Source organism: Talpa occidentalis, unplaced genomic scaffold, assembly GCF_014898055.3.
Source record: "Talpa occidentalis isolate TD23 unplaced genomic scaffold, MPIMG_talOcc4v2.1 talOcc4.14, whole genome shotgun sequence".
Taxonomy (NCBI): Eukaryota; Metazoa; Chordata; class Mammalia; order Eulipotyphla; family Talpidae; genus Talpa; species Talpa occidentalis.
The window spans coordinates 86,999,880-87,011,003 of record NW_023601433.1 but is presented as its reverse complement, the minus strand read 5'-3'; the positions used below and the strand labels follow the sequence as shown (position 1 = coordinate 87,011,003).

The 11,124-nt window shown below is 49.1% G+C and overlaps 1 protein-coding gene across 1 annotated transcript in view; it reads left to right on the top strand.

The window, feature by feature from the left end:
• The first annotated feature begins 573 nt into the window (after positions 1–573).
• CLIP1 (CAP-Gly domain containing linker protein 1) overlaps positions 574–11,124 on the top strand; it is a 94,512-nt gene continuing 83,961 nt past the window's right edge. Inside the window, exon 1 of the mRNA XM_054695378.1 lies at positions 574–1,032. The gene's annotated coding sequence lies outside the window, so the exon portion shown is untranslated. The remainder of the gene's footprint in view (positions 1,033–11,124) is intronic.

The following is an 11,124-nucleotide window of genomic DNA, read 5'->3' as shown; positions in this document are numbered from 1 at the left end:
CGGGGCCCGGCCCTCCCCGGCCGCTGGCGCTCGGGCCGCCGGGGCTCGCCCTCCGCGGGGTCGGCGGCGTCCGGGGCGCGCCGGGGCCCGCGCGGGGCCCGCGCCCGGGGGCTCGGGCGCCCGGGGGGCGCCCGGGGGGCGGGAGTCCCGGGGGGCCCCGGAGCCGGACAGGGGCCGCCTGACAGCGCCGCGCCGCCCCCGCCCCGCCGCCGCCCCGGGATGGAGCTCGGGCTCCCGGGCCCGCGCCCCGCGCCCGCCGCGGCCTCGGCCGGCCCGGCCCTGCGAGGTGCGGCCGCGGAGCCCCGCCGCCCGGCCGGGCCGACCTGTTGCCCGGGGCGCGCGCCGGAAGCGGGGGCGCCGGGCCGGGGCCTCCTCGCGCCCGCGGCCGGGCCTGGGGCCTGGGCAGCCGAGCTGCGGCCCCGCCCGCGCCGGCCGGGATCGGGGAGAAGCGGGGGCCGGGGGCCGGGGCTCTGGAACGGCTCCGCCGCCGCGTGACCGAGCCTCCGCCGGGGAGGGGGGCTGGGGGGGCCGCGCAGGCGGTTGACACCCGTGCCGAGGCCGCTTTGAAGGCAGAGGCTTCGGGTTCCCCCGATGGGGACGTCCCGGGCCTCAACACCCCGATTTCGGTTTGGGGGTCAGCCCCGGACGCGGCTGTCGCTCCACTTCACGGGGCTTTTCCATCTGGCAGCGCGCGCGCCCCCCCGCCGGCCCCCCCTCTTCGGCGGGGGAAATTGCACGTTCGGTTCTGCCATCGGCGGAGATACCTGTTTTTAGTAAAACTTGGGCTGCAATTACCGCTTTTAAAAAGGAGGGTGGAGAAAATTCTGCTGTTGGAAAAAATCTTTTTGATCGGGCAACCTCGCCTCCCCCCTGTCTCGGGTAGGACGCCCAGCCCAGGCGCCCCGCGAGGACCCGGGGCGCTGCCCTGAAGGGGATCCCTCCGGCCGACCGACTGCGTCGCTGCTGTCGCCGTGACCTGCGGTTCCCACCAGCGTGTGTGTCTTGGACTTTCGGCTTTAATGATAACCTTTGGTAAGAATCTGGCGCCTGGGCCTTGGGGTGTTTTTTCCTCTGGAAAGAACAACATTAATGGCAGCTTCTTGTGGTCAGGCTGTCGGCAAGTTTGTGTGTATTTTATCTCACCGATCAGCCTACCCCAGCGAGGGTGCTGTCATTACCCCGTTTTACAGGGGAGGTGGGGCAAAGGCAAGTTCCTTGTCCAGGGTCACACAGCCTGTATGTGCTGCTGTCAGGGCCTGAACTCAGGTATTAGGACTTCAGGTGCTTAGTTATTAATTTATAAGGTCAGCTTCTGGCAGGAAGCAAGCTGACTTTTATTGGAGCAAAGGAAGAAGGTGATTGGTTGCCAGGGGTTGGTGCCTGGTTTTTGAGGTTCCAGAGAGAAAGTGATCGTGTTCATGTTGGCTTCCCAGGAGGCCTAGGGCAAAGGGGCAAGAAACTGAACTGGGTGGAACCCGCATGGATGTTCTGTCTGTCTGCAGATGAAGTGCCAGCCCATCCCTGCTTTTCTAGCAGTTGCTTAAGCTCCCACATGCACTGAGCACAGTGTCATTTAGAATTTGGTGCCCTTCTGTATGTTAAAGGTTGTTTCCCGTTGATTCTGTTGCATCCCGTGTGGCCCATAACAGTATGTGAACTTAACCTGCTAACGTTTGACTCTTGCTTTTTAAGTACTGTTTCTGTTGGGATTCTAAACCCAGTGGATGGTGTAAAGAGATGAATTGGCCCTCTTGTAGTGCCCCATACAAAGAAATGTAGGCACTGTTGAATTGGTCACATGTTGGTTGTCTGGTATTCATTTATTATTTGCAGATACACTTCTGGTCTTCCCTGTTTATATATATTTGTGTGTGTCTGTGTACTCTGGCAATGCGTATGGTAAGAACCTTGTATTTCACTTTGTAGTGTTCTCTGTAGGAGTGTCCCTTATACTTAGTACATATTTAGTCAATTGAAAATATGATGTCCGTAAGTGTCAAAACTCGGTTTCATTGAAGTCCGGGCTAAACAAAAAAGCAGAAGGTAATATAGTAAAGTCACAGGAAGGTAGCTTAATATTTGTTAGTATTAAAAGAAAAGTTTGTACAATGTTAACTAAAGTGAGACTCTTCACCTCATTTAACTTTCCAATTTACTGGAATTATCAGCTTCTTTCCTCCCTTCCTTGTACAAATGAGGTGGGAGATCAAGTGTGTTCTTCTTTGATTTAAAGAATGGATATTGTTATGGCAAGTTATGGCAAGTCTGTGGTTTCTCCCGGATGTTATTTTTGAAGTGTTATGATATTCTCACCACAGGCAGCTTGTGGGGTCTGGTGTATCCCTCTGTGCATTAGGAGCCATCATTAGGCCTTATTTGGTATTCAGTATTCATTCAGCAAATATTTACTGACCGCCTACTGTGTGCCAAGCGCTCTTCTGGGTGCTGGTCTATATACAGCAGTGAATAAAACAGAGCGAAATCCCTGCTGTCTCGAAGGGAGGCAGACAGTACATAAATTAACAAAATTTACTTTGTGTTGGAAAGTGATATATAGTAAGAAAAAAAAATAGGGAAGGGGAATATGAAGTTTTGGGGTCAAGAGTTATAGTGGGAAATTTAAAAAGGTTGGCAGAAGAAGTCTTCCCAGTGTGTGACTTTTGCATAATCAAGAGCAATTGAGGGAATGTACATCTCCAGAGGGGCGGGGTAGGAGGGGCAGGTCACCCAGGACAGACAGGTCACATTCCTTGAAAGACATACTTAAAATATCTTAAAACGGTGAAATACACAGAACCACTTTAGAGCATGTTATTAGTGATTTTGATGAAGAAAACATTGAAGATGGGGGTGGGAAGGGGTGGGAGCAAGGCTGAGGCTCCAAGAATTTCATTAGTTGCCGAAAGGCCACACAACCGATGAATACAGAAATATGAACTCTAGTATATTTGATTCTAGGTCATGCCCAGAGAATGTTGGCCATGAAATCTTATGTAAAGGGCTGGCGCAAAGGCTGGGCCAATGGATGTCCAGACTTGCTATTTAGTGTATGCTTTTCTATCTGTAGGGTCTTTGCTCGGCCCTGGGAGGCCATGTCGCTGGCATTTGCAGATATAGCTGCTTCCTGGAATTGTGCTCCTAGCAGTAAAGCCTTCCTTTTTAGTCTTAAAAATCTCATGGTTCAAAATCTGTGTTGAATACAAACCTTTATATACATCTCTTCAGTATTAGTTGGAAATCAGTGTCCATATTACCCTGTCTATGAATTTTTTAGAGAACTCTTTAGAGAGGCTTTCAGCTATTACAGCATCTTATATATTTTTAATAAACACAGTGTATGCTTCCCATGTAGATAGAGCTTAAAGAATCCATATGCTTTAGATTAGCATTTGAGTCCCAGTGTACTTCTAAGGGAAAACATATTGACAGATGGTAGTAGACAAGAATTTCAAGGAAGAGTGACCCCTTCAGATTTCAGTCGGGACCAGAAGAGGCCTTTTTTGGGGGATGGAGGGTGGTGGAGGGGGAAGTTGGCAGGCTGTAATTAACCAACCTTGAATTTGGCTAGGACATGTGAGTTAATGTCCTGGCCCTGGCATCGAGTACCAAGGAATCTTGGCCACAGTGATGGAGAGCTTTATTTATTTTTTTTTAATCTCCATCTGGCACTTCCAGAAGGACAGATTCCACCGGCACTAACTCAATGGGTGGGTCTGTTTTTTTAATTGTCTTCTTGTGGTTCTTGCTGAATCTTTGAACAGAGGAAGCAGTTCTATCACAGAATCCCTATTAGGAGCCCTTTCTGGTGTCTCTTTCCCTGGGGAAATGTGTTTCCTGTACCTCTTCTCAGGAATCTGAATGAGATTATAGGCCGATGCTTTCCTGCCCTAGTGTTTTATATAAGCATAAGGTTGAACATCCTTCTGACTAGTCGTTTGGTATTTCTATACTTTTCCTTCTTATGTCTAAGTATAGCTTGGATTAGATCCCAGTTTTAGCTCTATTTTTTATGCTTAAAATTGCCGAGTCCTTAATTTACTCTATCTTCTCTGAAGGGCCTGAAGATCCAGATGTTCAGGATGTGCAAATCATCCAAAATTTGGGTTTGATGTATAAAGGGAAGGCAACTTTATGAGATTTCCCCCCCATAACTATAAACCCCTAGTTAATACCCTGAGATACTTGACATATTTTTCCTCTCCTTTTCTAGGAAAGATAAGATATATTAGTGATATTTTTCCTAAAAATGTTTAAATCAAATCTTCTGACCTTCAGTTTTCTCTTTTTAACAGATTTACTCCTTAGAATGATTTCTTTTTTTCTTTTAAATATTTATTTATTTATGCACACAAGAATGGGGGTACAGGCCCGAGGTGCGGGCAGTGAGAGGATCCACCAGCGTCAGAGTAGGGAACAGAACAGGCAGATTGACTGATATACACTGCTTGGGAGCAGCGGGTGAGTCAGGAGAGGTCTGCTTCACTATGTGGGCTGCTCTCTGGCTGGCCGGGGATCGAACTTGTGCTGCAGAGGCTGCGGATTGCTTCATAGTGCGGTGCTTAACCCCTTGCGCCACCAGGGAGGCCCCCTTAGAATGATTTCTTACTGTAAATATTATGTTCTAACACCTTAAGGGAGGAAATAAATAGGGAAACCTATTTATACTTTTCTTTTCCACACAATACAATAAGCAAACTTTATAGGTAGGGAATTATTTACACCCTGGGTGATTGAAAATTTTTGTCACTAAGTTTCTTTTATATATGGATGACTAGAAAAAAGTGAACCCCTATTGTTTATTACTGTTATAAGGCATTTGTGGCTTGATTAGGTTGTTACTGTGGGAATCTAGTATCAGAGTCAAACTTAGATTTTAGAAAATGTTTTCCATTTAATCTTTTGGTTTTTTTAAGTTCTCAGGTTTATTTTTTCTTTATTATACTATTTTCACAATGTGTTTATATATTTTTAAGAAGATTTATTTATTTATGCATACAAGAGCTGGGGTACAGGCCTGAGGTGCAGGGGGTGAGAAGATTCACCAGAGACAGAGCGGGGAACAGAGCAGGCAGATTGACTGAAATACATGCTGAGGGGAGCAGCGGGTAAGTCAGGAGAGGTCTGCTGCACCATGTGGGTAGCACCCTGCCCGGGGATCGAACTTGTGCTGCAGTGGGTGCAGATAGCTTCATAGGTTGTGTCTCAACCCTTGTGCCACCAAGGAGGCCCTGGATTTATATTTTAATAACATATTAGTCTCTTATGTGGAGTCAGTGCAGAAGGTATAAAATACACAAACAAAAAAACCCAAATTCTCTAAAATCCTACTGTCCAGGGGAGATCATTTCAGTATCTTAATATATATTCTTCCAGTCTTTTTTTTCTTTATACTTAAAAATATATATTTAGTTCTGCATTTCTGTTTTTAAGTAATTAAGAGCATATTTTCACTGGAAATTGTCTCAGCAAACAAATGTGGGGAATCAGAACTACTATTAAGTAGTTTGAGGTCCTGGGCCTCCCTGGTGGCGCAAGGGGTTAAGCACAGCACCATGAAGCTATCCACAGCCTCTGCAGCATGAGTTCAATCCCTGGCTGGCCAGGCAGCAACCCACATGGCACAGCAGACCTCTCCTGTCTCCCTGCTGCTCCCCTCAGCAGTGTATTTCAGTCAGTCTGCCTTTTCTGCTCCCCACTCTGTCTCTGGTGAATCCTTTCACCACCCCAACCCCCCCACACCTCTGGCCTTCACCCCAGCTCTTCTATGTATAAACAAATCTTTTAAAAAAAAAGAAGTTTGAGGTCCTGGATTGCCTTCAGCCCCACCTCTGTGAGTCATGTGGACGTGAGCAAGTTATTCAGCCTCTCACTCTGCTTCTCATTCTGTAAAATGGGGATGAGACCTGCCCGGTCCACCCCTGGGGTTGCTGTGCTGGTGAAAGGCCTCATGTTTCAGCCTCCTGACCTGGAGATCTCTAGGTCCCTGTGCAGTTGAAACACTAGTGCTGAGGGAGCCGGGAGCACTTTCAGATACCAAGGGAAGATGGGCACAGGAAAGGCCAGTCCTGTGTCAGTGACTGCCTGTGGGGGTCCTCTGGCTTCCTTTTTTTTTTTTTTTTAAGATTTATTTATTTATTTATTTATTTATACAAGCACTGGGTGCAGTCAGAAGCGCGGGAGGGTGAGAGAATTCACCAGAGCCAGAGCGGGGAACAGAACAGGCAGACTGATGAAGAAATACACTGCCGCGGGCGCGGCAGGAGAAGTCTGTCACTGCAGGAGAGGTCTGTCGCGCCATGTTGGACCCTCGCTGGCAACCAGGGATCGAACCGGCGCTGTAGAGGCTTCGGGCAGCTTCGCAGCCCAGAGCTCAACTGCTGCGCCACCAGGGGAGGCCCCCCTGGCTTCATCTATAGCATGGTTACATGCATAGTAAAGCTTTTCAGATGTGTGATGGTTGGCAAGTGTTTAGCGGGTGGGAGAAAGCCCCAGAAATGCCAACTTATCAAACACTTTTTGAGAGCTGTGAAGGCCATGTGGGGTACGAGGTGGGTCAGGCGTGAGCTCAGATGGAAGGTGACCCCCTCACTTGCCTGGGTGTGTCATGGGAGGGCAGCATTCTGAGCAAATTAGCCCTTGTGTTTGACATAGATGGGGCGCTCGGGTTTCTGGGCAGGGACAGCTCAGATAAGACATTCTAGTCAGACCGGCGAAGCCACCGGGTGCAGAGCAAGCTCCTTGAGCTAAGAGCAGATCGTGTGCTGTTCTGTAGTTTGAAGGCAGGCAATAAAAGCTAAGAATGTGGGTTTGTATCAAGCAGAGGCTTTCCTGCCCTGACAAGGAGGCCATCTTACTGGTAATCACTGAGTTTTCTGCATGTTTTCTCTCTCTCTCTTTTTTTTTAAAGATTTATTTGTGCATACAAGAACTGGGGTACAGGCCAGAGGTGTGGGGGTGAGAGGATTCACCAGAGACAGATTGGGGAACAGAACAGGCAGATTGACCAGAGTACACTGCTGAGGGGAGCAGCGGGCGAGTCAGGAGAGGTCTGCTGCACCATGTGGGTTGCTCCCTGGCCAGGGATTAAGTGCTGAGTGTCTGCTGATAGCTTCATAGGTTGCGTCTTAACCCCTTGCACCACCAGGGAGGCCCCACACGTCTTTTTTCTAATGTTTGTTCAAAAATACCTGGTTGTCGGTGGTAAGCTGGGTCTACCTGTTCTCTTTTCTGCAGAGTTGTGCAATCACTACCAGTGATGCCAAGTGTTTTCTTCATGCTGAAAAGAATGTCAGTTATCATTCCTCATTCCTCCCACCAGCTCCCCCAGTTCTAGACTCCCAGCCCCACTCCCTGGCTCTATGGTTTGCCGATTCTGGACATTTCCCCTAAATAGGAGCCTGTACTAGAATTGACTTCTTTGGCTTAGCACAGTGTTCTCAAGGCCCATCCACATTGCTCCACACCCCAGTGCCTCACCCCTGCTCATTGTCGGACCACGTTCCCTTATATGTACAGACCACTTCGGGTTTGTTCATCACCTGAGGAGCATTCAGGTTTTCCCACTTTCCTGCTTGTTGTGAGCAGCGTGGCTGCGAACGTTTGTATGGGACTCTGTGTGGACATACGTTTTCATTTATCTTGGGCACCTGTATACCTAGAATTACCAGATCTTCCAGGAACTCTACTTTTTGAGGATCTGCAAACTGTTTTCTAAAGTGATTATACCACCAGCAGTGAGTGAGCTTCCAGTTTTCCCACATCCTTGCCAGCCCTCATTGTCTTCTTATTACAGTTCACCTAGTGGGGGCAAAGTGTAGAGCGTGGTTTTGATGTGCACTTACCTGTGGGCTAGTGATGCTGAGCACCTTGTTGGTCACCTGTCTAGCTTTGGAGCATATATCTATAGCCTTTTTGCTTTCCTTCAAAATGTAAGTATAAAAGCAAACTGCAGAACAATAGCGTATTACCATTTAGGATAAAAAGGGTGTCCATACGCTGTTTGTCTTTCTGAGACTGGCTTATGTCACTTAGCATAATGTCCTCAGCTTCATCCTGCGTCCCTAGTGATGCAAGGGGTTAAGTCTTAGCGCTGTGAAGCTGTCCACAGCCGCTGTGGCAAGAGTTTGATCCCCGGCCAGGGAGCTGACCCACATGGCGCAGCAGACCCCTCCTGTCTCACCCGCTGCTCCCCTCAGCAGTGTATTTCTGTAGCTGTCTGTTCTGCTCCCCACTCTGTCTCTGGTGAATCCTCTCACCACCCTACACCTCTGGCCTGCACCCCAGCTCTTGTGTGCATGGATAAATAAAGTCTTTAGAAAAAAGGGGTGTACAAAAAGATACCTATTTTCTTTTAAAATTGTGTCTATTGTGGTAAAATGCATATATATGGGATTTGCCATCTTAACCATGCTGACGTGCAAAACCATGGCCCAGTGGCAAAGCCACGCACACAGTTCCGCAGCCCTCCCGCCACTATCTTCTGCTCAGCTTGCAAGCCTGAGACTCTAAACCCCTTAAACAGTAACTCCCATTCCTCTCTTTTCATGTGCTTATTAGCTACGAAGTGATATGTCTTCAGAAACATACAAATGTAATTCCTTTGCCCAGTTTTGAATCGGGTGTTGCTGAGTTTACCAGTGTTTTATTTTATTTTATTTATTTATTTATTTATTTTAATAGAGGCGTGTTTTATTTATTTATTTGTTTGTTTGTTTGTTCGTTTTTGTTTACATGCACTGGGTACAGTCAGAAGCGCGGGAGGGTGAGAGAATTCACCAGAGCCAGAGCGGGGAGCAGAGCAGGCAGAAGGACCGAAGTACACTGCTGAGGGGAGCAGCGGGCGGCAGGAGAGGTCTGCGCGCCATGCGGGATCCTCCTCCGGTGGCCGGGGAGCAGCCGGGGATCGAACCGGAGCCGCAGAGGCCGCGGGCAGCTTCGCAACCCAGCGCTCAACTGCTGCACCACCGGGGAGGCCCTTTATTTTATTTTTTAAAGTTTTTTTTTTTAATTTATTTATATAAGAACTGGGGTACAGGCCAGATGCGTGGGACAGTGAGAAGATTCACCCGAGACAGAGCGGGGACTAGAATAGGAAGACTGACGAAATACACTGCTGAGGGGAGCAGCAGGCGAGACAGGAAAGGTCTGCTGCACCATGTGGGTTTCTCCCCCGCCAGCCTGGATCGAACGGCACTGCAGAGGCTTCGGACAGCTTCACAGTGCTGTGCTCAATCCGCTGTGCCACTGGGGAGGCCCACCAGTGCTTTATTTATTTATTTATTTGTTTGTTTGTTTAAAGATTTATTTATTTATACAAGCACTGGGTACAGTCAGAAGCGCAGGAGGGTGAGAGAATTCACCAGAGTCAGCAGGGAACAGAACAGACAGACTGCGAAGAAGTACACTGCTGAGGGGAGCAGTGGGCACGACAGGAGAGGTCTGTCGCGCCACGTGGGACCCTTGCCGGTGGCCGGGGATCGAACCGGTGCTGTAGAAGCTGCGGGCAGCTTCGCAGCCCAGCGCTCAACCTCTGCGCCACCAGGGCAGGCCCCCACCAGTGTTTTAATTCTTACATTCCTCAGGCACTTACTGTGCACCTGCTGCCGAGGCACTTGCTCAGATGTTGGGGAGTCAACACTGAGTCAACAACAGGCCTTCACTTGTGCTCTTGGGGAACCCAGAGCTGTTAGGGGAAGTTGGGTGAGGAGCAAGAGGTCAGTCTTCCCCTGCCATGGAACCCCAGCTGGTACTTTATGGAAGACCTTGGACAAACTGCTTGATCTTTTGGACCTCAGTTTTTGTCCTCTGTTCATTGGGGATAATAGCTACTCCACATAGTCATGACGATGGAGTGAATGATGCGTGCCAAGTTAGTCCTCTTCCTGTCCCTTCCCTCTCCTGCGCCTTCCTGGCCTCCAATTGCTCAAGGAATTCAGGTTTCAGCACCTCGATTTCTTTATTTAATTCAGAATTGAGGTGGGGAGAGGGGGCCATAGTCTAGTATAGAAATTAAATTCTTTCTTCCTGCCATGTTTTAGGAAGCTAATTTGAGTAGGAGTGCCTTGCCGTCACAGAAGGGCACATGTCTGATGAACAGTTGTCGATGAAGAACTTGTAATTTATGGGAGTTAAGAACTCCCCGTGGAAAAACTCCTGCTCCTCATGTTAGAACTTGAGCTGAATTTCAGGGGCCTCCCCGGTGGCGCAGCGGTTGAGCGCTGGGTTGCGAAGTTGCCCGTGGCCTCTGCGGCGCCAGTTCGATCCCCGGCTGCTCCCCGGCCCCCGGAGGAGGGTCCCACATGGCGCGCAGACCTCTCCTGCCGCCCGCTGCTCCCCTCAGCAGTGTACCTTGGTCCTTCTGCCTGCTCTGCTCCCCGCTCTGGCTCTGGTGAATTCTCTCACCCTCCCGCGCTTCTGACTGTACCCAGTGCTCGTATAAACAAAACAAACAAACAAATAAATAAATAAATAAATAAACATGCCTCTATTAAAAAAAAAAACTTGAGCTGAATTTCAGATCCTTTTGTATGGTTGTCAGTCTTACTTCTCCAGTTTAATTATGGGTGGGGTTTTTCTTTCTAAGATCTGGTAGAACTTGCTGTGGGTGTAGATTACCTGGACAAGTAAGAAAGTCGCCCACAGGGCATCTGGGTGCTGAGGTCCAAATGAAACCAATTCCTGGACTGCAGTTACGGCATTGAGCGTGGATGTAGGGGAACTGCCTTGGGCACCTGTGAGCTGAACTCAGGGGACAGCTTGGCGGCCTTCAGCGCTGGGGAGGGGGAGCTGTTATTTTCCCTTTGGATCTAAAGACCTGTATTCCAGGGGGGAAATCCAATCAATACACATCCCTCGAGGAAAATAAAATGTTCACCTAAGATCTAGAGCGGCTATTAAGTTTGTTCATTTGCAAAAACAAACAAACAAACAAAACAAGAAACCTTTTCTCAAGGGAAGAGCCATGGGGGATGCCCTGGATTCTCTGTGACTCTGGTCCCTGTGTTCTGCCGCCGGAGCAGTGGGGCAGGACACCGTGAGGTGTGTGTGGTTCCGGCAGGGGTGACGGAACTAACAGCCACATGCCTGTGTTTTGATCTGGCATGAGGTATGGGAAGGGAGACGATC